Genomic DNA, 21,243 nt, shown 5'->3' with positions numbered 1-21,243 from the left:
TAGAGCACTTCGCTCTCGCTCTGCAGGCCTACTTGTTGTTCCTAGAGTATTTAAAAGTAGAATGGGAGGCAGAGCCTTCAGTTTTCAGGCCCCTCTTCTGTGGAACCAGCTTCCAGTTTGGATTCGGGAGACAGAAACTATCTCTACTTTTAAGATTAGGCTTAAAACTTTCCTTTTTGCTAAAGCATATAGTTAGGGCTGGACCAGGTGACCCTGAATCCTCCCTTAGTTATGCTGCAATAGACGTAGGCTGCCGCGGGATTCCCAAGATGCATTGAGTTTTTCCTTTCCAGTCACCTTTCTCACTCACTATGTATTAATAGACCTCTCTGCATTGAATCATATCTGTTATTAACCTCTGTCTCTCTTCCACAGCATGTCTTTTATCCTGTCTTCCTTCTCTCACCCCAACCGGTCGCAGCAGATGGCCACCCCTCCCTGAGCCTGGTTCTGCCGGCGGTTTCTTCCTGTTAAAAGGGAGTTTTTCCTTCCCACTGTCGCCAAAGTGCTTGCTCATAGGGGGTCATATGATTGTTGGGTTTTTCTCTGTATCTATGAAGCGCCTTGAGGCGACTTTTGTTGTGATTTGGCGCTATATAAATAAAATTGAATTGAATTGAATTGAATTGCTTGTGCTTAGTTATGTCCATGTCCCATCTCTAGTCCCCTTTTCCCTCTGTATGTATTCACAGTGTACGTGTTCCTCGTCGGTTCGCCATGCTAAGTCTGCGTGTCTTATTCCGTCATGTGTCATGTATCACTCCAAATCTCACTGACTTTAACTAATAATAACTGTTTGCTGAGTGTTATGTCTAAAAGGTATTGCACAATCGCCTCTAGTAGAGGATCAGGTTTGTTTTCCACTGATAATGGATTTTAACATGACTGACCAATGATTGTGGAGCACGTCAATGTAGGATCTTATAAATACAACGAGCAAACTTAAATGTTTTAAAATGTTCAAAAAATTAACATATTATATTTCTGAAGTATGACGGAAGGAAAAAGTTAAATTTTTTCATATTTAAAAAAAAAATCCAATTTCATATGATCAAATTTATGTCAAAATGTTCATATTTATTCTCTCCTATGTCATGTGTGAGTACTGTACTGTAAATGTCATATATATCAGATGATACTGATAACCTAATGCTAATAACTATGCAGAGGTCTCTAGGCCTCGACTTTTATGGAGCATGTGATGTTTGGGGCACAGTGGACAAAGAACAGTTTCTCAGCAGGTTCAACAGGTTGCTACAACACAGGCCGATGAAGTACTGCACTCACTCATCCAAACTGGCAAACATGTAACATACACCCTAAGACTGATCCTGCTTTTTACTCCTTTGCTATGATTTAATTTGATATTATGTAGCCTTGGAGACAGTTTGCATAGATTAGAATGTTAGATTCCTATGATGTCATCAATGCCCGATGTTTTGTTTTAATGTCTTGTGATAGTTCTAAGTGCAGAAAAAGTCAGAGTTCAAGTGAGTTTAGTCCAATTTTGATCCAGTTTCTGACATGTGGTCAAAATCTTGGCCGACCTTTACCACACCACATGCTGTGGGTGTGCGTAAATATCTAGGTGAGTAAAGTCCTTTACCTGTTAAAGTCATCTTAATTTGGGGCTTTTACTTCAGGTGTTTTGATTCAGTAGTAACCAAGTGATCTTTGTACAAACTGCAGACCGCCACTCTGATCCCTGGTTCCTCAGGATAGAGGACAGGACGTCAGATGGGCGAATCAAGAGCTCCAAACGGAAAGATTGTGCCACAGAAAGACTGGAAAAAGCTTCCCCAAGAAGCAAGGACAGCAAAAGTCCGGTTGGCCTCAGCCATCTTGTCTTGGAGAAGTGTAAGTGAGACATTCAGAGATTTTTTGTTTTATAGTTATTGATCATCTGTAGGCCTGTGTGGAGTTCAGAGGTCTAATTGGTTTTGGTTTTTGCAGCTGCTTTCAGAAAGAAGAGCAGCAAGGCAAGGCAAGGCAAGTTTATTTGTATAGCACAATTCAACAACAAGGTGATTCAAAGTGCTTTACAGAGACATTAGAAACAAAAACAAATAAAAAGCATGATTTAAAATTGTTTAAAACAAGCAAACAAACAAACAAACTAATTAACAAACAAACGAACAAACAAAACAGTATATAAAATCAAAACAGATAAAATCAGAAGAGTAGATAAAATCAGTAGTTAAATGTAAGTTTTGAAATTTAAGCTTAAAAGTGTGGATTTGGTGCTTTATTCAAATGCAGCTGAGAATAGGTGAGTCTTCAACCTGGATTTAAATAAATCCAGGTTGACAAAGCCATCCACAAAGCCCACTTTTTAGCATAGCTCTGAGGTGTTTCAGTCCCATCTCTGGCTAACAGGCCAAAAATTAAGTCTACTAGGAGATGGGGGTGTCGACCAAATATTTTATCAATTTTTGTGCATAATTCTTTCGAAACATCAAGTGCCATAGTTGCATAAATAAGTCAGGAGAGGCCTTCAACTTTGGCTACCAAGGATCTTCCAGTAATGGATAAATCTCTTTGAAGCCAAAGATTAAATCTATGTTGTATTGCAGTTATAAGAGGGTCAAAATTTTCAGATAATCTGGCATCTTGGTCTCTTTGAATGATAATACCAAGATATTTAACATTATTTTTAACAGGAACACCTGATATAATAGTATCTGTGCAGAATTTAACAGGGAGACGTTCACATTTTGGAATGTTGAGTTTAAGACCAGAGGCTATTGAGAAATTAAGATAAGATAAGATAAGATAAGATAAGATAAGATAAGATAAAACTTTATTAATCCCTCGGGTGGGTTCCTCTGGGAAATTCGGTTTCCAAAAACACAGCACCGACAGAAGTTACAGTTACAGAATATTATATATCTATATATATACACACACACACACATATATAAATACAGAGACATATATAAATAAAATATACGAAGGGGATAAATAGAATAAATAGGAATAAAAATAAAAATACAAGTGAATTGCACATTTCAAGTATGGAGTCTATTGCACCGTTGACTATTAACAAAAGTATTGCACAAAAGGTATTGCACAGTGAGGTGAAGAGGCACTACAGCTTGTAGTGTGGGACAAAGGAGTTTTTAAGTCTGTTGGTTCTTGTCTTGGGGAGAAGCAACCTGTCACTGAACAGACTCTTCTGGTTGTTAATGGCCGTGTGCAGAGGATGCCCAGCATTGTTCATAATGTCCAGCAGTTTTTTAGTGTCCTTTTCTCTGCCACTGTTACCAGAGTGTCCAGCTTCATGCCGACCACAGAGCCCGCCTTCCTGATCAGTTTCTCCAGCCTGGATGAGTCCTTCTTTGCTGTGCTGCTCCCCCAGCACACCACAGCATAGAAAAGTACTCCAGCAACCACTGACTGGTAAAACATCCTCAGGAGCTTCCTGCAGATGTTAAAAGACCTCAGCCTCCTGAGGAAGTACAGTCGGCTTTGGGCTTTTTTATACAGTTGCTCTGTGTTGCATGACCAGTCCAGTTTGTTGTCCACCCACAGCCCGAGGTACTTGTACTTGTTGACCACCTCCACCTCCTCCCCCTCTATCTGAACTGGCAGTGGACCTTCTCTGGACCTCCCGAAGTCCACAACCAGTTCCTTAGTCTTTGAGGTGTTGAGTTGCAGGTGGTTTTGTGTGACTCCATGCGACAAAGTTCCTCACCAGACTTCTGTACTCCTCTTCCTGATCATCCCAGATACACCCCATGATGGCTGTGTCATCTGCAAACTTCTGAATGTGGCATAATTCAGAGTTGTAGCAGAAGTCAGAGGTGTACAGGGTGAAGAGAAGTGGGGACAGCACAGTTCCCTGTGGTGCTCCTGTGCTGCTGACCACAGTGTCAGACGTGATGTCCTTCAGCCTGACGTACTGTGGTCTGTCGGTGAGGTAGTCGGAGATCCAAGCCACCAGGCAGGGGTCCACCTCCATCCTGTTCAGTTTTTCCTGAAGCATACAGGGCCGGATGGTATTAAAGGCACTGGAAAAGTCAAGAAACAGGATCCTGACCGTGCCTTTTCCCCCATCCAGGTGTGAGTGGGCTCTATGCAGGAGGTACAGGATGGCATCCTCCACTCCGACATCCGCCTTGTATGCAAACTGTAGTGGGTCCTGGGCATGTTGTACCTGTGGTCGGAGGAGGTTGAGGAAGAGCCGCTCTAGAGTCTTCATAAGATGTGACGTCAGTGCCACCGGTCGGAAGTCATTCAGCTCATTGGGCCGGTTCCTTTTGGGGACCGGGACGATGCAGGATGTCTTCCATAGGGCGGGCACTCTCCCCAGTCGCAGACTGAGGTTGAAGACTCGTTGTAGCGGCTCCCCAAGTTTAGCAGCACATGCCTTTAGCATCCTAGGACACACCTTGTCTGGGCCTGCTGCCTTTCTGGGGCGAAGCTTCCTCAGTTGGCTCCTGACCTGATCCACTGTGACACTGGGAGATGTTTGGGAGGAGGGGGGGGGAGAAGATGTCTTGCTGCTGAGAGAGGGATTGGAGGAGGGGGGTGTCATAGTGTCAGGAAGGGGGGGAAGCGAGGGAGGTAGGAGAGTGGGGAGAGGACTCTGTAGTAAAGGTGAGGGTGGGGGGGTTGTGGGCTGGTCAAACCTGTTGAAGAAGTTGTTGAGTTCGTTTGCCTTCTCCACAGTCCCCCCCACTGTGCTTTTCTTGGTGTTGTGGCCTGTGATGGTTTTCACACCATTCCAGACCTCCCTCATATTGTTCCTCTCCAACTTCTGCTCCACCTTCCTCCTGTAGGTGTCCTTTGCTTCCCTCAGGCAGCGTTTCACCTCCTGCTGTGCTGCTTTCATCTCCTCCTTCACTTTGCTCCTGAAAGCCTTCTTCTTCATGTTGAGGACAGCTTTGACTTCCTGTGTTACCCACGGTTTGTTATTAGGATAACACCGTACCGTCTTAGCAGGGGCGACTGTGTCCACACAAAAGTTGAGGTAGTTTGTAAGACAGTGTGTCGCCCCCTCTATGTCCTCACCATGTGGGCTCAGACGCACATCCCAGTCTGTCGTGTTAGCAGTCTCTCAGAGCATCCTCCTTTTCTGGGGTCCATCTCCGGATGGAGCGCGTTGTGACAGGCTGCCTTTGGACGAGGGGTGTGTATTGTGGCTGTAGGTAAACCAGGTTGTGGTCTGACTTCCCTAGTGGGGGGAGGGGGCTGGCTCTGTATACATCTCTCACATTGGCATACAGTAGGTCAATTGTCCTGTTGCTCCTTGTGGCGAGTCACAAAGTCTTTGTTCTGCCTGCGTGTCACAAAGTCTTTGTTCTGCCTGCGTGTCACAAAGTCTTTGTTCTGCCTGCGTGTCACCAAGTCTTTTTCCCACGCGCGTCTCACAAAGTCTTTTTTCTGCCTGCGTTTCACAAAGTCTTTGTTCTGCCTGCGTGTCACAAAGTCTTTGCTCTGCCCGCGTGTCACCAAGTCTTTTTCCCACGCGCGTCTCACAAAGTCTTTTTTCTGCCTGCGTGTCACAAAGTCTTTGTTCTGCCTGCGTGTCACCAAGTCTTTTTCCCGCGCGCTTGTCACAAAGTCTTTGTTCTGCCTGCGTGTCACAAAGTCTTTGTTCTGCCTGCGTGTCACAAAGTCTTTTTCCCGCACTCGTGTCACAAAGTCTTTGTTCGTCCTGCGTGTCACAAAGTCTTTCTTCTTCCTGCGTGTCACAAAGTCTTTTTCCCGCACTCGTGTCACAAAGTCTTTGTTCGTCCTGCGTGTCACAAAGTTTTTGTTCTGCCTGCGTGTCACAAAGTCTTTTTCCCACGCGCGTCTCACAAAGTCTTTTTCCCGCACTCGTGTCACAAAGTCTTTGTTCTGCCTGCGTGTCACAAAGTCTTTGTTCTGCCTGCGTGTCACAAAGTCTTTTTCCCGCGCGCATGTCACAAAGTCTTTGTTCTGCGTGCGTGTCACAAAGTCTTTGTTCTGCCTGAGTGTCACAAAGTCTTTTTCCCGCACTCGTGTCACAAAGTCTTTCTTCTGCCTGCGTGTCACAAAGTCTTTGTTCTGCCTGCGTGTCACAAAGTCTTTTTCCCACGCGCGTGTCACAAAGTCTTTGTTCTGCCTTCGTGTCACAAAGTCTTTTTCCCGCACTCGTGTCACAAAGTCTTTGTTCTGCCTGCGTGTCACAAAGTCTTTGTTCTGCCTGCGTGTCACAAAGTCTTTTTCCCGCACTCGTGTCACAAAGTCTTTTTCCCGCGCGCGTGTCACAAAGTCTTTTTCCCGCACTCGTGTCACAAAGTCTTTGTTCTGCCTGCGTGTCACAAAGTCTTTGTTCTGCCTGCGTGTCACAAAGTCTTTTTCCCGCACTCGTGTCACAAAGTCTTTTTCCCGCACTCGTGTCACAAAGTCTTTTTCCCGCACTCGTGTCACAAAGTCTTTTTCCCGCGCGCGTGTCACAAAGTCTTTTTCCCGCGCGCGTGTCACAAAGTCTTTTTCCCACGCGCGTGTCACAAAGTCTTTTTCCCGCGCGCGTGTCACAAAGTCTTTGTTCTGTCTGCGTGTCACAAAGTCTTTTTCCCGCGCTGTTGTGTTTTTATAACTACATCACAACAGAGAGATGAATCTGGCATTGATATTTGACATCACAACAGAGACACGAATCTGGCATTGATATTTGACATCACAACAGAGACACGAATCTGGCATTGATAATTGACATCACAACAGAGAGACGAATCTGGCATTGATATTTGACATCACAACAGAGCCACGAATCTGGCATTGATATTTGACATCACTACAGAGAGATGAATCTGGCATTGATATTTGACATCACAACAGAGCCACGAATCTGGCATTGATATTTGACATCACAACAGAGAGACGAATCTGGCATTGATATTTGACATCACAACAGAGAGATGAATCTGGCATTGATATTTGACATCACAACAGAGCCACGAATCTGGCATTGATATTTGACATCACAACAGAGAGAAGAATCTGGCATTGATATTTGACATCACAACAGAGAGAAGAATCTGGCGTTGATATTTGACATCACAACAGAGAGACGAATCTGGCATTGATATTTGACATCACAACAGAGACATGAATCTGGCGTTGATATTTGACATCACAACAGAGAGATGAATCTGGCATTGATATTTGACATCACAACAGAGAATTGAATCTGGCATTGATATTTGACATCACAACAGAGACACGAATCTGGCATTAATATTTGACATCACAACAGAGAGACGAATCTGGCATTGATATTTGACATCACAACAGAGACACGAATCTGGCGTTGATATTTGACATCACAACAGAGAGACGAATCTGGCATTAATATTTGACATCACAACAGAGACACGAATCTGGCATTGATATTTGACATCACAACAGAGACACGAATCTGGCATTAATATTTGACATCACAACAGAGAGACGAATCTGGCATTGATATTTGACATCACAACAGAGAGATGAATCTGGCGTTGATATTTGACATCACAACAGAGAGACGAATCTGGCATTGATATTTGACATCACAACAGAGAGACGAATCTGGCATTAATATTTGACATCACAACAGAGAGATGAATCTGGCATTGATATTTGACATCACAGCAGAGATACGGATCTGGCATTGATATTTGACATCACAACAGAGAGGTCGAATCTGGCATTGATATTTGACATCACAACAGAGAGACGAATCTGGCATTAATATTTGACATCACAACAGAGAATTGAATCTGGCATTGATATTTGACATCACAGCAGAGATACGGATCTGGCATTGATATTTGACATCACAACAGAGAGGTCGAGTCTGGCATTAATATTTGACATCACAACAGAGAGACCAATCTGGCATTGATATTTGACATCACAACAGAGAAGTGAATCTGGCATTGATATCTGACATCACAACAGAGAAGTGAATCTGGCATTGATATTTGACATCACAGCAGAGAGACTGGATGTCATGTCAGAAAGATGACTGTGATGTCAGAACCCTCTAAATCTTGTAATTTACAGATGGTAAATGGCCTGTATTTGTATAGCGCTTTACTAGTCCCTAAGGACCCCAAAGAACTTTACACATCCAGTCATCCACCCATTCACACACTGGTGATGGCAAGCTACATTGTAGCCACAGCCACCCTGGGGCGCCCTGACAGAGATATTTAATTCCAAATGATTTGACTGCATCATTGCGTCTTTGAGTTATGACCCAAACTCTCTATCAACTTTGTGAATAAATTCACGTCCCCCTGTGACCTCATAATTACACCACAGTTCAGATGGCATGAATGGGTCATGAGGTCACACCAACAGTGACAACATCAGCAGTGACATCACTAAAGTTGCCAGGTGAGTCCATAAATAGAACCCGTGACGTGGAGCAGGTGTCGCCGTTTTGGACAATGCCACGACACAGGTATAGACGCAAACATGCGAGGCCCTCTCGCCCCGCCCGCAGACACAGGAGACCCCACAAGGCCTCAGGTGTCCGCAGACGTGGGAGAAGATACCGTCGCAGACACTAGACAATCTCAATAAACATGTAGGATGAACATCAAAACTGTGGTCCAATCAAGTTTTTTTTAGATAACATATGTTGTTGTTGTTTTTTGTGTGTTTGTTATCAATGTTGTGGAAAAAAGTTAAGCTTAGTAAGCCATCAAGCACTGACTACTTGTAGAAGAGCACCAATAGGAGACAGAACTAATTAGAAGGTGTTATTATTCAGTCTGTACATCGAATAGAAGGCACTAACCACAAGGTGATCTTCAATTCATCTCTGTGTGAATGTGAACGGGGCGATAAGACCCCCACCAACTGCATGTCCTTAGACTGTGGGAGGAAGCTGGAGAGAACACGCAGACTCCACACAAAGACCCCGGCCTGATGAGGCTAGGGTCCTGAGTTCGATACCCTAAACTGAACGCAGGACAGAGGAAGGGATGGGTGATGTTCATGTGTGCCCAGGTGCATGATGTGGCTCTTTGTCTGTGACTGGTTGGCTGTCCCAGCCCTGGCCCTTCATGTATTTCAGTAATGTCTTTTTCTCCCGTCTCCTCCTCTCGTTTACATGCTTTGCTCTTGTGACCCATTCCTTCTGTCACGTGTGTTTTCCCCCCCAGCCATCATGTTCTGCTTGTGCTTAGTTATGTCCATGTCTCATCTCTAGTCCCCTTTTCCCTCTGTATGTATTCACAGTGTACGTGTTCCTCGTCGGTTCGCCATGCTAAGTCTGCGTGTCTTATTCCGTCATGTGTCATGTATCACTCCAAATCTCACTGACTTTAACTAATAATAACTGTTTGCTGAGTGTTATGTCTAAAAGGTATTGCACAATCGCCTCTAGTAGAGGATCAGGTTTGTTTTCCACTGATAATGGATTTTAACATGACTGACCAATGATTGTGGAGCACGTCAATGTAGGATCTTATAAATACAACGAGCAAACTTAAATGTTTTAAAATGTTCAAAAAATTAACATATTATATTTCTGAAGTATGACGGACGGAAAAAGTTAAATTTTTTCATATTTAAAAAAAAAATCCAATTTCATATGATCAAATTTATGTCAAAATGTTCATATTTATTCTCTCCTATGTCATGTGTGAGTACTGTACTGTAAATGTCATATATATCAGATGATACTGATAACCTAATGCTAATAACTATGCAGAGGTCTCTAGGCCTCGACTTTTATGGAGCATGTGAAGTTTGGGGCACAGTGGACAAAGAACAGTTTCTCAGCAGGTTCAACAGGTTGCTACAACACAGGCCGATGAAGTACTGCACTCACTCATCCAAACTGGCAAACATGTAACATACACCCTAAGACTGATCCTGCTTTTTACTCCTTTGCTATGATTTAATTTGATATTATGTAGCCTTGGAGACAGTTTGCATAGATTAGAATGTTAGATTCCTATGATGTCATCAATGCCCGATGTTTTGTTTTAATGTCTTGTGATAGTTCTAAGTGCAGAAAAAGTCAGAGTTCAAGTGAGTTTAGTCCAATTTTGATCCAGTTTCTGACATGTGGTCAAAATCTTGGCCGACCTTTACCACACCACGTGCTGTGGGTGTGCGTAAATATCTAGGTGAGTAAAGTCCTTTACCTGTTAAAGTCATCTTAATTTGGGGCTTTTACTTCAGGTGTTTTGATTCAGTAGTAACCAAGTGATCTTTGTACAAACTGCAGACCGCCACTCTGATCCCTGGTTCCTCAGGATAGAGGACAGGACGTCAGATGGGCGAATCAAGAGCTCCAAACGGAAAGATTGTGCCACAGAAAGACTGGAAAAAGCTTCCCCAAGAAGCAAGGACAGCAAAAGTCCGGTTGGCCTCAGCCATCTTGTCTTGGAGAAGTGTAAGTGAGACATTCAGAGATTTTTTGTTTTATAGTTATTGATCATCTGTAGGCCTGTGTGGAGTTCAGAGGTCTAATTGGTTTTGGTTTTTGCAGCTGCTTTCAGAAAGAAGAGCAGCAAGGCAAGGCAAGGCAAGTTTATTTGTATAGCACAATTCAACAACAAGGTGATTCAAAGTGCTTTACAGAGACATTAGAAACAAAAACAAATAAAAAGCATGATTTAAAATTCATTAAAACAAGCAAACAAACAAACAAACTAATTAACAAACAAACGAACAAACAAAACAGTATATAAAATCAAAACAGATAAAATCAGAAGAGTAGATAAAATCAGTAGTTAAATGTAAGTTTTGAAATTTAAGCTTAAAAGTGTGGATTTGGTGCTTTATTCAAATGCAGCTGAGAATAGGTGAGTCTTCAACCTGGATTTAAATAAATCCAGGTTGACAAAGCCATCCACAAAGCCCACTTTTTAGCATAGCTCTGAGGTGTTTCAGTCCCATCTCTGGCTAACAGGCCAAAAATTAAGTCTACTAGGAGATGGGGGTGGGTTCCTCTGGGAAATTCGGTTTCCAAAAACACAGCACCGACAGAAGTTACAGTTACAGAATATTATATATCTATATATACACACACACACATATATAAATACAGAGACATATATAAATAAAATATACGAAGGGGATAAATAGAATAAATAGGAATAAAAATAAAAATACAAGTGAATTGCACATTTCAAGTATGGAGTGTATTGCACCGTTGACTATTAACAAAAGTATTGCACAAAAGGTATTGCACAGTGAGGTGAAGAGGCACTACAGCTTAGTTGTTCCCCCCTCCTCTGTCCTCCTGTCTCCCCTCCCTCTCCCCTCCAGAGAGGAGTTAAACAGTTTGATGGCGTGTGGGACAAAGGAGTTTTTAAGTCTGTTGGTTCTTGTCTTGGGGAGAAGCAACCTGTCACTGAACAGACTCTTCTGGTTGTTAATGGCCGTGTGCAGAGGATGCCCAGCATTGTTCATAATGTCCAGCAGTTTTTTAGTGTCCTTTTCTCTGCCACTGTTACCAGAGTGTCCAGCTTCATGCCGACCACAGAGCCCGCCTTCCTGATCAGTTTCTCCAGCCTGGATGAGTCCTTCTTTGCTGTGCTGCTCCCCCAGCACACCACAGCATAGAAAAGTACTCCAGCAACCACTGACTGGTAAAACATCCTCAGGAGCTTCCTGCAGATGTTAAAAGACCTCAGCCTCCTGAGGAAGTACAGTCGGCTTTGGGCTTTTTTATACAGGTGCTCTGTGTTGCATGACCAGTCCAGTTTGTTGTCCACCCACAGCCCGAGGTACTTGTACTTGTTGACCACCTCCACCTCCTCCCCCTCTATCTGAACTGGCAGTGGACCTTCTCTGGACCTCCCGAAGTCCACAACCAGTTCCTTAGTCTTTGAGGTGTTGAGTTGCAGGTGGTTTTGTGTGACTCCATGCGACAAAGTTCCTCACCAGACTTCTGTACTCCTCTTCCTGATCATCCCAGATACACCCCATGATGGCTGTGTCATCTGCAAACTTCTGAATGTGGCATAATTCAGAGTTGTAGCAGAAGTCAGAGGTGTACAGGGTGAAGAGAAGTGGGGACAGCACAGTTCCCTGTGGTGCTCCTGTGCTGCTGACCACAGTGTCAGACGTGATGTCCTTCAGCCTGACGTACTGTGGTCTGTCGGTGAGGTAGTCGGAGATCCAAGCCACCAGGCAGGGGTCCACCTCCATCCTGTTCAGTTTTTCCTGAAGCATACAGGGCCGGATGGTATTAAAGGCACTGGAAAAGTCAAGAAACAGGATCCTGACCGTGCCTTTTCCCCCATCCAGGTGTGAGTGGGCTCTATGCAGGAGGTACAGGATGGCATCCTCCACTCCGACATCCGCCCTGTATGCAAACTGTAGTGGGTCCTGGGCATGTTGTACCTGTGGTCGGAGGAGGTTGAGGAAGAGCCGCTCTAGAGTCTTCATAAGATGTGACGTCAGTGCCACCGGTCGGAAGTCATTCAGCTCATTGGGCCGGTTCCTTTTGGGGACCGGGACGATGCAGGATGTCTTCCATAGGGCGGGCACTCTCCCCAGTCGCAGACTGAGGTTGAAGACTCGTTGTAGCGGCTCCCCAAGTTTAGCAGCACATGCCTTTAGCATCCTAGGACACACCTTGTCTGGGCCTGCTGCCTTTCTGGGGCGAAGCTTCCTCAGTTGGCTCCTGACCTGATCCACTGTGACACTGGGAGATGTTTGGGAGGAGGGGGGGGAGAAGATGTCTTGCTGCTGAGAGAGGGATTGGAGGAGGGGGGTGTCATAGTGTCAGGAAGGGGGGGAAGCGAGGGAGGTAGGAGAGTGGGGAGAGGACTCTGTAGTAAAGGTGAGGGTGGGGGGGTTGTGGGCTGGTCAAACCTGTTGAAGAAGTTGTTGAGTTCGTTTGCCTTCTCCACAGTCCCCCCCACTGTGCTTTTCTTGGTGTTGTGGCCTGTGATGGTTTTCACACCATTCCAGACCTCCCTCATATTGTTCCTCTCCAACTTCTGCTCCACCTTCCTCCTGTAGGTGTCCTTTGCTTCCCTCAGGCAGCGTTTCACCTCCTGCTGTGCTGCTTTCATCTCCTCCTTCACTTTGCTCCTGAAAGCCTTCTTCTTCATGCTGAGGACAGCTTTGACTTCCTGTGTTACCCACGGTTTGTTATTAGGATAACACCGTACCGTCTTAGCAGGGGCGACTGTGTCCACACAAAAGTTGAGGTAGTTTGTAAGACAGTGTGTCGCCCCCTCTATGTCCTCACCATGTGGGCTCAGAAGCACATCCCAGTCTGTCGTGTTAGCAGTCTCTCAGAGCATCCTCCTTTTCTGGGGTCCATCTCCGGATGGAGCGCGTTGAGACAGGCTGCCTTTGGACGAGGGGTGTGTATTGTGGCTGTAGGTAAACCAGGTTGTGGTCTGACTTCCCTAGTGGGGGGAGGGGGCTGGCTCTGTATACATCTCTCACATTGGCATACAGTAGGTCAATTGTCCTGTTGCTCCTTGTGGCGAGTCACAAAGTCTTTGTTCTGCCTGCGTGTCACAAAGTCTTTGTTCTGCCTGCGTGTCACAAAGTCTTTGTTCTGCCTGCGTGTCACAAAGTCTTTTTCCCGCGCGCGTGTCACAAAGTCTTTGTTCTGCCTGCGTGTCACAAAGTCTTTGTTCTGCCCGCGTGTCACAAAGTCTTTGTTCTGCCTGCGTGTCACAAAGTCTTTTTCACACGCGTGTCACAAAGTCTTTGTTCTGCCTGCGTGTCACAAAGTCTTTGTTCTGCCTGTGTGTCACAAAGTCTTTGTTCTGCCTGCGTGTCACAAAGTCTTTTTCCCGCGCGTGTCACAAACTCTTTGTTCTGCCTGCCTGTCAGAAAGTCTTTGTTCTGCCTGCGTGTCACAAAGTCTTTGTTCTGCCAGCGTATCACAAAGTCTTTTTCCCGCGTGCGTGTCACAAAGTCTTTGTTCTGCCTGCGTATCACAAAGTCTTTGTTCTGCCTGCGTGTCACAAAGTCTTTTTTCTGTCTGCGTGTCACAAAGTCTTTTTCCCGCGCGCGTGTCACAAAGTCTTTGTTCGTTCTGCGTGCGTGTCACAAAGTCTTTGTTCTAACTGCGTGTCACAAAGTCTTTGTTCTGAGTGCGTGTCACAAAGTCTTTGTTCTTCCTTCGTGTCACAAAGTCTTTGTTCTGCCTGCGTGTCACAAAGTCTTTGTTCTTCCTGCGTGTCACAAAGTCTTTTTCCCGCGCGCGTGTCACAAAGTCTTTGTTCTGCGTGCGTGTCACAAAGTCTTTGTTCTGCGTGCGTGTCACAAAGTCTTTGTTCTGCCTGCGTGTCACAAAGTCTTTGTTCTGCCTTCGTGTCACAAAGTCTTTGTTCTGCCTGCGTATCACAAAGTCTTTGTTCTGCCTTCGTGTCACAAAGTCTTTGTTCTGCCTGCGTATCACAAAGTCTTTGTTCTGCCTTCGTGTCACAAAGTCTTTTTCCCGCGCGTGTCACAAAGTCTTTGTTCTGCCTTCGTGTCACAAAGTCTTTGTTCTGCCTTCGTGTCACAAAGTCTTTGTTCTGCCTGCGTATCACAAAGTCTTTGTTCTGCCTGCGTGTCACAAAGTCTTTGTTCTGCCTGCGTGTCACAAAGTCTTTTTCCCACGCGTGTCACAAAGTCTTTGTTCTGCCTGCGTGTCACAAAGTCTTTGTTCTGCCTGCGTGTCACAAAGTCTTTTTCCCGCGCGTGTCACAAAGTCTTTGTTCTGCCTGCGTGTCACAAAGTCTTTGTTCTGCCTGCGTGTCACAAAGTCTTTTTCCCGCGCGTGTCACAAAGTCTTTGTTCTGCCTGCGTGTCACAAAGTCTTTGTTCTGCCTACGTGTCACAAAGTCTTTGTTCTGCCTTCGTGTCACAAAGTCTTTGTTCTGCCTTCGTGTCACAAAGTCTTTGTTCTGCCTGCGTATCACAAAGTCTTTGTTCTGCCTGCGTGTCACAAAGTCTTTCTTCTGCCTGCGTGTCACAAAGTCTTTTTCCCGCGCGCGTCACAAAGTCTTTGTTCTGCGTGTCACAAAGTCTTTGTTCTGCCTGCGTGTCACAAAGTCTTTGTTCTGCCTTCGTGTCACAAAGTCTTTGTTCTGCCTTCGTGTCACAAAGTCTTTGTTCTGCCTGCGTATCACAAAGTCTTTGTCCTGCCTGCGTGTCACAAAGTCTTTGTTCTGCCTGCGCACGTGTCACAAAGTCTTTGTTCTGCCTTCGTGTCACAAAGTCTTTGTTCTGCCTTCGTGTCACAAAGTCTTTGTTCTGCCTGCGTGTCACAAAGTCTTTGTTCTGCCTGCGTGTCACAAAGTCTTTGTTCTGCCTGCGTGTCACAAAGTCTTTGTTCTGCCTGCGTGTCACAAAGTCTTTGTTCTGCCTGCATATCACAAAGTCTTTGTTCTGCCTGCGTGTCACAAATTGTTTTTCCCGCGTGCGTGTCACAAATTCTTTGTTCTGCCTGCTTGTCACAAAGTCTTTCTTCTGCCTGCGTGTCACAAAGTCTTTTTCCCGCGTGCGTGTCACAAAGTCTTTGTTCTGCCTGCGTGTCACAAACTCTTTGTTCTGCCAGCGAGTCACAAAGTCTTTGTCCTGCCTGCGTGTCACAAAGTCTTTTTCCCGCGCGCGTCTCACAAAGTCTTTGTTCTGCCTGCGTGTCACAAAGTCTTTGTTCTGCCTGCGTGTCACAAAGTCTTTGTTCTGCCTGCGTGTCACAAAGTCTTTTTCCCACGCGCGTCTCACAAAGTCTTTGTTCTGCCTGCGTGTCACAAAGTCTTTGTTCTGCCTGCGTGTCACAAAGTCTTTGTTCTGCCTGCGTGTCACAAAGTCTTTTTCCCACGCGCGTCTCACAAAGTCTTTGTTCTGCCTGCGTGTCACAAAGTCTTTTTCCCACGCGCGTCTCACAAAGTCTTTCTTCTGCCTGCGTGTCACAAAGTCTTTGTTCTGCCTGCGTGTCACAAAGTCTTTTTCCCACGCGCGTCTCACAAAGTCTTTGTTCTGCCTGCGTGTCACAAAGTCTTTGTTCTGCCTGCGTGTCACAAACTCTTTGTTCTGCCAGCGAGTCACAAAGTCTTTGTCCTGTCTGCGTGTCACAAAGTCTTTTTCCCGCGTGCGTCTCACAAAGTCTTTGTTCTGCCTGCGTGTCACAAAGTCTTTCTTCTGCCTGCGTGTCACAAAGTCTTTGTTCTGCCTGCGTGTCACAAAGTCTTTTTCCCGCGCGTGTCACAAAGTCTTTGTTCTGCCAGCGAGTCACAAAGTCTTTGTCCTGCCTGCGAGTCACAAAGTCTTTTTCCCGCGCGCGTCTCACAAAGTCTTTTTCCCGCACTCGTGTCACAAAGTCTTTCTTCTGCCTGCGTGTCACAAAGTCTTTGTTCTGCCTGCGTGTCACAAAGTCTTTTTCCCGCGCGTGTCACAAAGTCTTTGTTCTGCCAGCGAGTCACAAAGTCTTTGTCCTGCTTGCGTGTCACAAAGTCTTTTTCCCGCACGCGTCTCACAAAGTCTTTGTTCTGCCTGCGTGTCACAAAGTCTTTGTTCTGCCTGCGTGTCACAAAGTCTTTTTCCCACGCGCGTCTCACAAAGTCTTTGTTCTGCCTGCGTGTCACAAAGTCTTTGTTCTGCCTGCGTGTCACAAACTCTTTGTTCTGCCTGCGTGTCACAAAGTCTTTTTCCCGCGCGCGTGTCACAAAGTCTTTGTTCTGCCTGCGTGTCACAAAGTCTTTGTTCTGCCCGCGTGTCACAAAGTCTTTGTTCTGCCTGCGTGTCACAAAGTCTTTTTCACACGCGTGTCACAAAGTCTTTGTTCTGCCTGCGTGTCACAAAGTCTTTGTTCTGCCTGTGTGTCACAAAGTCTTTGTTCTGCCTGCGTGTCACAAAGTCTTTTTCCCGCGCGTGTCACAAACTCTTTGTTCTGCCTGCCTGTCAGAAAGTCTTTGTTCTGCCTGCGTGTCACAAAGTCTTTGTTCTGCCAGCGTATCACAAAGTCTTTTTCCCGCGTGCGTGTCACAAAGTCTTTGTTCTGCCTGCGTATCACAAAGTCTTTGTTCTGCCTGCGTGTCACAAAGTCTTTTTTCTGTCTGCGTGTCACAAAGTCTTTTTCCCGCGCGCGTGTCACAAAGTCTTTGTTCGTTCTGCGTGCGTGTCACAAAGTCTTTGTTCTAACTGCGTGTCACAAAGTCTTTGTTCTGAGTGCGTGTCACAAAGTCTTTGTTCTTCCTTCGTGTCACAAAGTCTTTGTTCTGCCTGCGTGTCACAAAGTCTTTGTTCTTCCTGCGTGTCACAAAGTCTTTTTCCCGCGCGCGTGTCACAAAGTCTTTGTTCTGCGTGCGTGTCACAAAGTCTTTGTTCTGCGTGCGTGTCACAAAGTCTTTGTTCTGCCTGCGTGTCACAAAGTCTTTGTTCTGCCTTCGTGTCACAAAGTCTTTGTTCTGCCTGCGTATCACAAAGTCTTTGTTCTGCCTTCGTGTCACAAAGTCTTTGTTCTGCCTGCGTATCACAAAGTCTTTGTTCTGCCTTCGTGTCACAAAGTCTTTTTCCCGCGCGCGTCACAAAGTCTTTGTTCTGCGTGCGTGTCACAAAGTCTTTGTTCTGCCTGCGTGTCACAAAGTCTTTGTTCTGCCTTCGTGTCACAAAGTCTTTGTTCTGCCTTCGTGTCACAAAGTCTTTGTTCTGCCTGCGTATCACAAAGTCTTTGTTCTGCCTGCGTGTCACAAAGTCTTTGTTCTGCCTGCGTGTCACAAAGTCTTTTTCCCACGCGTGTCACAAAGTCTTTGTTCTGCCTGCGTGTCACAAAGTCTTTGTTCTGCCTGCGTGTCACAAAGTCTTTTTCCCGCGCATGTCACAAAGTCTTTGTTCTGCCTGCGTGTCACAAAGTCTTTGTTCTGCCTGCGTGTCACAAAGTCTTTTTCCCGCGCGTGTCACAAAGTCTTTGTTCTGCCTACGTGTCACAAAGTCTTTGTTCTGCCTTCGTGTCACAAAGTCTTTGTTCTGCCTTCGTGTCACAAAGTCTTTGTTCTGCCTGCGTATCACAAAGTCTTTGTTCTGCCTGCGTGTCACAAAGTCTTTGTTCTGCCTGCGTGTCACAAAGTCTTTTTCCCGCGCGCGTCACAAAGTCTTTGTTCTGCGTGTCACAAAGTCTTTGTTCTGCCTGCGTGTCACAAAGTCTTTGTTCTGCCTTCGTGTCACAAAGTCTTTGTTCTGCCTTCGTGTCACAAAGTCTTTGTTCTGCCTGCGTATCACAAAGTCTTTGTTCTGCCTGCGCACGTGTCACAAAGTCTTTGTTCTGCCTGCGCACGTGTCACAAAGTCTTTGTTCTGCCTTCGTGTCACAAAGTCTTTGTTCTGCCTTCGTGTCACAAAGTCTTTGTTCTGCCTGCGTGTCACAAAGTCTTTGTTCTGCCTGCGCACGTGTCACAAAGTCTTTGTTCTGCCTTCGTGTCACAAAGTCTTTGTTCTGCCTTCGTGTCACAAAGTCTTTGTTCTGCCTGCGTGTCACAAAGTCTTTGTTCTGCCTGCGTGTCACAAAGTCTTTGTTCTGCCTGCGTGTCACAAAGTCTTTGTTCTGCCTGCGTGTCACAAAGTCTTTGTTCTGCCAGCGTGTCACAAAGTCTTTGTTCTGCCTTCGTGTCACAAAGTCTTTGTTCTGCCAGCGTGTCACAAAGTCTTTGTTCTGCCTGCGCACGTGTCACAAAGTCTTTGTTCTGCCTTCGTGTCACAAAGTCTTTGTTCTGCCTTCGTGTCACAAAGTCTTTGTTCTGCCTGCGTGTCACAAAGTCTTTGTTCTGCCTGCGTGTCACAAAGTCTTTGTTCTGCCTGCGTGTCACAAAGTCTTTGTTCTGCCTGCGTGTCACAAAGTCTTTGTTCTGCCTGCATATCACAAAGTCTTTGTTCTGCCTGCGTGTCACAAAGTCTTTTTCCCGCGTGCGTGTCACAAAGTCTTTCTTCTGCCTGCGTGTCACAAAGTCTTTTTCCCGCGTGCGTGTCACAAAGTCTTTGTTCTGCCTGCGTGTCACAAACTCTTTGTTCTGCCAGCGAGTCACAAAGTCTTTGTCCTGCCTGCGTGTCACAAAGTCTTTTTCCCGCGCGCGTCTCACAAAGTCTTTGTTCTGCCTGCGTGTCACAAAGTCTTTTTCCCGCGTGCGTGTCACAAAGTCTTTGTTCTGCCTGCGTGTCACAAACTCTTTGTTCTGCCAGCGAGTCACAAAGTCTTTGTCCTGCCTGCGTGTCACAAAGTCTTTTTCCCGCGCGCGTCTCACAAAGTCTTTGTTCTGCCTGCGTGTCACAAAGTCTTTGTTCTGCCTGCGTGTCACAAAGTCTTTGTTCTGCCTGCGTGTCACAAAGTCTTTTTCCCACGCGCGTCTCACAAAGTCTTTCTTCTGCCTGCGTGTCACAAAGTCTTTTTCCCGCGTGCGTGTCACAAAGTCTTTGTTCTGCCTGCGTGTCACAAACTCTTTGTTCTGCCAGCGAGTCACAAAGTCTTTGTCCTGCCTGCGTGTCACAAAGTCTTTTTCCCGCGCGCGTCTCACAAAGTCTTTGTTCTGCCTGCGTGTCACAAAGTCTTTGTTCTGCCTGCGTGTCACAAAGTCTTTGTTCTGCCTGCGTGTCACAAAGTCTTTTTCCCACGCGCGTCTCACAAAGTCTTTGTTCTGCCTGCGTGTCACAAAGTCTTTGTTCTGCCTGCGTGTCACAAAGTCTTTGTTCTGCCTGCGTGTCACAAAGTCTTTGTTCTGCCTGCGTGTCACAAAGTCTTTTTCCCACGCGCGTCTCACAAAGTCTTTGTTCTGCCTGCGTGTCACAAAGTCTTTTTCCCACGCGCGTCTCACAAAGTCTTTCTTCTGCCTGCGTGTCACAAAGTCTTTGTTCTGCCTGCGTGTCACAAAGTCTTTTTCCCACGCGCGTCTCACAAAGTCTTTGTTCTGCCTGCGTGTCACAAAGTCTTTGTTCTGCCTGCGTGTCACAAACTCTTTGTTCTGCCAGCGTGTCACAAAGTCTTTGTCCTGTCTGCGTGTCACAAAGTCTTTTTCCCGCGTGCGTCTCACAAAGTCTTTGTTCTGCCTGCGTGTCACAAAGTCTTTCTTCTGCCTGCGTGTCACAAAGTCTTTGTTCTGCCTGCGTGTCACAAAGTCTTTTTCCCGCGCGTGTCACAAAGTCTTTGTTCTGCCAGCGAGTCACAAAGTCTTTGTCCTGCCTGCGAGTCACAAAGTCTTTTTCCCGCGCGCGTCTCAGAAAGTCTTTTTCCCGCACTCGTGTCACAAAGTCTTTGTTCTGCCTGCGTGTCACAAAGTCTTTTTCCCGCGCGTGTCACAAAGTCTTTGTTCTGCCAGCGAGTCACAAAGTCTTTGTCCTGCTTGCGTGTCACAAAGTCTTTTTCCCGCACGCGTCTCACAAAGTCTTTGTTCTGCCTGCGTGTCACAAAGTCTTTGTTCTGCCTGCGTGTCACAAAGTCTTTTTCCCACGCGCGTCTCACAAAGTCTTTGTTCTGCCTGCGTGTCACAAAGTCTTTGTTCTGCCTGCGTGTCACAAAGTCTTTGTTCTGCCTGCGTGTCACAAAGTCTTTGTTCTGCCTGCGTGTCACAAAGTCTTTCTTCTGCCTGCGTGTCACAAAGTCTTTGTTCTGCCTGCGTGTCACAAAGTCTTTCTTCTGCCTGCGTGTCACAAAGTCTTTTTCCCACGCGCGTCTCCCAAAGTCTTTGTTCTGCCTGCGTGTCACAAAGTCTTTGTTCTGCCTGCGTGTCACAAAGTCTTTTTCCCACGCGCGTCTCACAAAGTCTTTCTTCTGCCTGCGTGTCACAAAGTCTTTGTTCTGCCTAAATGTCACAAAGTCTTTGTTCTGCCTGCGTGTCACAAACTCTTTGTTCTGCCTAAATGTCACAAAGTCTTTGTTCTGCCTGCGTGTCACAAAGTCTTTGTTCTGCCTGCGTGTCACAAAGTCTTTCTTCTGTCTGCGTGTCACAAAGTCTTTGTTCTGCCTGCGTGTCACAAAGTCTTTGTTCTGCCTGCGTGTCACAAAGTCTTTTTCCCACGCGCGTCTCCCAAAGTCTTTGTTCTGCCTGCGTGTCACAAAGTCTTTGTTCTGCCTGCGTGTCACAAAGTCTTTTTCCCACGCGCGTCTCACAAAGTCTTTCTTCTGCCTGCGTGTCACAAAGTCTTTGTTCTGCCTGCGTGTCACAAAGTCTTTTTCCCACGCGCGTCTCACAAAGTCTTTGTTCTGCCTGCGTGTCACAAACTCTTTGTTCTGCCAGCGAGTCACAAAGTCTTTGTCCTGTCTGCGTGTCACAAAGTCTTTTTCCCGCGTGCGTCTCACAAAGTCTTTGTTCTGCCTGCG

Source organism: Perissodus microlepis, chromosome 13 (assembly GCF_051167445.1).
Source record: "Perissodus microlepis isolate ML-2025 ecotype Zambia chromosome 13, ASM5116744v1, whole genome shotgun sequence".
NCBI classification, from domain to species: Eukaryota; Metazoa; Chordata; class Actinopteri; order Cichliformes; family Cichlidae; genus Perissodus; species Perissodus microlepis.
This window is presented reverse-complemented; position numbering follows the sequence as displayed.